This window comes from Carassius gibelio, chromosome B22 (genome assembly GCF_023724105.1).
Source record: "Carassius gibelio isolate Cgi1373 ecotype wild population from Czech Republic chromosome B22, carGib1.2-hapl.c, whole genome shotgun sequence".
NCBI classification, from domain to species: Eukaryota; Metazoa; Chordata; class Actinopteri; order Cypriniformes; family Cyprinidae; genus Carassius; species Carassius gibelio.
In genome coordinates this window covers 48,640,554-48,645,553 of record NC_068417.1, presented here as the reverse complement: position 1 = coordinate 48,645,553, position 5,000 = coordinate 48,640,554, and positions in this window count along the sequence as shown.

Here is a 5,000-nt window from a genome sequence, read left to right as displayed (position 1 = left end):
ATATTTTATTTACTTTCTCTCTGTTCTCCATTCCTTCCAGATCACACACAGTATCATAAATGCAGTTATTTTTTAGAAATCCTGGAATAATTTCATACATAATGTCCTTCACTTGTTTTATACCCCCTTCTATAAATTTACATTCATACAATGTTTTATTTTTATGTTTAATCTTTTCGTTGAGAAATAGTGGTAGATTTTTAATCACCTGTATGTCTTCACATTCATATTCTATTTTGGGAAGGAACTGTCTCCATGCCTCTAATACTTCCCGATATATTTCTGGTATTCCTTCCGTCATTGATTGCTTAAAGCCCATATACCATCCATTGTCCCCTATTCCTCCCACATCATCAATATATTTCCTTAAGAATTCCTTCCACCCATAATCCCATAGCCCTCCCATATATTTTTTCACCGTTTTTATTCTCATCGCAGCCCTTTTTATTTCTAGGTCCATCAAGCTTAAGCCTCCTTCCCATCTCTTACCCACCAATGTTTTCTGTGCAATTTTCACACCTTTTCCCTCCCATATAAAATCACATACAATTTTATTCAATTCATTCATCACCCACCCTGGCATTTCCATTACACTCATTACATAAACACAAACTGACAACAGCAGGCTATTTACTACTATTACTTTCCCATTTAACTTTAATTTCCTCCCTTTCCACGTTGCACTTACTGTTCTTATTTTATTAATTACCCCAGTCCAGGTCACATCTCTTGCCTCTTTGCTTTCGACCCCTAAATATACCCCTAATACTTTCATATATTTTTCCTCCACTCTTATCCCTACCTCTACTCTCTCTACCTCCCCTATATACATTAATTCAGATTTATCTACATTTATTTTTGCCCCTGATGCCTTCCCAAACATCTTTACTATCTCTAAAACTCTTTTTACACTGTTTCCTTCCCTCACTGTAATTGTAGTGTCATCTGCATATTGGTTTATAGTACACATTCCTCCATATGGCAACTCAATACCAACTACCCTTCTATCCCTCTTGATTAGAGTGGCTAGAGGCTCTACTGAAATTGCATATAATAATGCAGACAGGGGACAGCCCTGTCTCACTGACCTTCCTATCTTAAACCTGTCTGTTAATACTCCATTTATTTTTATGCAACTTTTTGCCTTCTCATATAGTCTCTTCACCCACCCTATCATTCTACTTCCAAATCCAAACTTCTCTAATACCTTAAATAAGTATTTGTGTTCTACCCTATCGAATGCTTTATTCCAATCTATCCCTAATACTATTCCTCCCTTCTTATCTCGTTTCATGTACTCTATCACATCCCTAACTGTCCCTATCGTGTCTGCTATATCCCTGCCTGGTATGCTGTAACTTTGTGTTGGTTGCACTATACTTCCAATCACTTTTTTCACTCTGTTCGCTAAGACTTTAGTCAGTATTTTATAATCCACATTTAATAGACTGATTGGTCTATAGTTCTCTATATTCAACCTATTCCCCTTCTTATACACCAGAGCTATCACTCCCTCTACCATTCTATCTTGCACCATCCCTGTTCTTTCCATCTCCTTGAACACTTTAACTAAAATCGGTGCTACCTCTTCTCTATATGTTTTATACCATTCAATTCCAATCCCATCACTCCCTGGACTTTTTCCACTTTTCAACCCCCCTATTGCCGCTTCTACTTCCTTCTCATCTATCTCTCTATCACACCACTCTGCATCCTCCTTATTTAGAATATTTTCTACACTTTCTAATACTCCATCTATACTTCTCTCATCCACTTCTCCTCTCTTATATAATTCTCCATAGAATTCTTGAACTCTCTCCAAAATCTCTACATAGTCTTTGGTTGTTTTGCCCTCTTTTGTATTTATTTCATTTATATATGTTTTACTTTGTCTCCTTTTCTCTAGCCCTAAAAAATACCCTGTGCATTTCTCACCTTCTAATGCATACTTTGCCTTGCTTCGTAAAATAGCTCCTCTGCATTTCTCCCTTTCATATTTTTCTAGCGCCATCTTAACCTCTATATATTTTTCCATACTGTATCCTTCTTCATCTTCAGCCTTAACTAACTCCTCTCTCAATCTTTCTCTAAGCATAATTTCCTCCTTCTTCATCTTTCCTCTTCTTTTCTTACTGTATTTTATACTAATTAACTTGATTTGATCCTTTATTTCCTCCCATCTCTCCGCTATTGTACCCTCTAATCCACCGTCTCTTGTATACTCATCTATCTTCTCTTCTTCCCTATTTAATAGATCCCTCATCTGTATCTCATATTCTTCCTCTTCGATATACCCTGCATTCAATATCCACATCCCTCCTCCTACCTCCTCACTCCCTACCTTGATTCTGAACCTTACACTATCGTGATCACTTAAACTATTTACCTGATGTTTTATCCCGTCTATGTATCTAATTATTTCCTCTTCAACTAACACTAAATCTATTCTACTCTGTTTTAATATACCTTCTCTTAACTGCCTTCTAGTAAATTCTCTTTTTTCTGGATTTTCATACCTCCACACATCTATTAACCCCTTTTCTCTCATTATCTCCATCAACATTCCCCTAGACTTTTCCCATCTAAATTTTACCCCCTTTCCCACATCCAATCTGCTACATTTTATATTAAAATCTCCCACTATAATACATTTCCCCACAATCAATCCTTTTAACTCTTTCAAAATTTCCCTCCTGTCCCCTTCTATATTTGGAACATATATATTTATTAATCTAAAATCCATATCTCTATACGTGAATTCAACCACCAAGATCCTTCCCCTCTGGTCTTTATACACCTCTCTTATACCTTCTACAATATCTTTTTTAAATAATATTGCCACACCTCTTGCATTTTTTGCACCATTATTATAGTATATGTCCCCTCTCCACTCTTCTCTCATCTCCTTTACTTTATCCTCCTCCCAGTTTGTCTCCTGTATACAGATTATATCACTCCGATAAGTAAATAATAGTTTTTTCATCTTGTTTTTATCCCTTAACCCATTTATGTTTATTGAAGTTACAGTGGCCATGAGAGTAACCCAGAAGAAAAACTAAACAAAACCAGGAACACATGCACAGTTCATTCATACATCACATACCCGCTCGTGGTTCTTTTATCTGCTCAACCTGTTCTCCGTCCATCTCAGACTTCCTCTTTGAACTCAGTCTTATAATCTTTGTTTTCAGTCCATCTTTCTTTTCACTGTCTCCCTTTTCTCCACCTCTGCTTTCTATCAGTTTCTGTGCAGTATTTTTCTTTGCCTCTTCTTTACCTCTTTCTTTCACATTACTTTCATCTGTCTCCTCCTCTTCTTCGATCACTTCCGACTGCTCCATCTCCTCCTCCTCCTCCTCCTCATCCGCTTCACTGAAACTTTCAGCTGTGTCTCGCCATTCCATTTTGCTTCTTCTCTCACTATCTTCAGCTCCATCTTTCTCTCCACCGCTCACCACATCAGTTGTTTCCTCCTCTTGCTCCTCTGTCAGAACACTGCTCCTCCTTTCACCTTTTTTTTTACCGTCCACTTGCTCTCTCTCTAATCCCATCCATTCTTCACAATCTCTTGCATAATGGCCTCCACCATTGCACTTGAAGCATTTTAATTCAGGGCACTCTCTAATTATGTGCCCTGGCTTGATACAGAGTCTGCAAACACGTATTTGCCTATCATGGATGACACGAAAATATTCGGTGCCTCTCAGAGTCTCAAACTTTGTGGAGTATGGTAGTGAACATACCTGTTCTGTGAAGCGAACTTTTAAGAAACGTGTCCCATCAACTATATCTGTTCCAGGCCACACCCGGCGTTTGATTGGTGAAAGTGGTCGTACTCCCCACTCCTGTAGCTTGGCGAGTATCTTCTCATCCTCTAAATACACAGGCAGATTGATAAAGGATACCACCATATCATTATTCATTATATCCCTGGCATGCACCATCACTCCTTTCACTCTCACTCCATCCATTAGTTTCCTCTTTGCCTCTTCATCCTTCATTGTGAGCTCATAGACCCTTTCACCTCTCACCCTGCAGCCAATCACTTCTCCACACTCCTTCTTTACTCCTTTCAGTAAATCCATCATTGAAATCTTTTCAGTTCCCTCCACCTCTACTTCCACAGTCAGCTCTTTGTTGTACTTCCCTTTTGATTTTCCTTGCACTGCTCTGCTGTTTTCTTCTCCCTCTTCCCACAAATGTCCTGTGACTTTACTTGAATCCTGTTGCTTTTGGATCTCTGCTTGTTTGACTTCACCTCTTCTTTGCTCCTCCTCTTCATTCCTCCCATTGCTACTTTTTCTCATCATGGTTAGTTCTGTTTCTTTATCTGCAGCCATGCTGTGCATCTGCAGCATGCTACAATGAGAAAAATGTCAAAAAAGTCCCCCAGACAGCCTAAGCTGTCGGGGGAATTTATTAAAGTCAGCAATAACTATCCAGCAACTAATGTCCCAAACAGAAATCAAAACTGAAAACCAGGATATGTAGAAACAGACGGTTAATTTAAACAAACAGAGTTGAGCCTTTCTCTCTGTGCTGCAAGCCTATCACTTCCTGTTGGCTCTCTAGCGCCGCCAGGTTGGTATGGCCGTAAGCGAAGACTGCTGCAAAGAGAGGGCTATTTAAAGACCAGCCAATCTAATCGCCAGTACATTATATAAGTAGGAAAGAAAACCCAAAAGCTTAAAGCACCTGGTATTCCTAGGCAGTCTCTCATCAAAGTACTAACCAGACCTAAACCTGCTAAGATTCAGAGATCGGGCATTGACTCTTTTTTTTATTTTTTTATTTTTTTTTTAATGAAAGATTATTATATAATTCGTGAAATTTTCCAAAAAGATTAAAGCACCTGGTATTCCCAGGCAATCTCCCATCCATGTACTAACCAGGCCCAAACCTGCTAATATTCAGAGATCGGGCATTGACTCTTTTTTTTTTTTTTTTTTTTTTAATGAAAGATTATTATATAATTCGTGAAATTTTCCAAAAAGATTAAA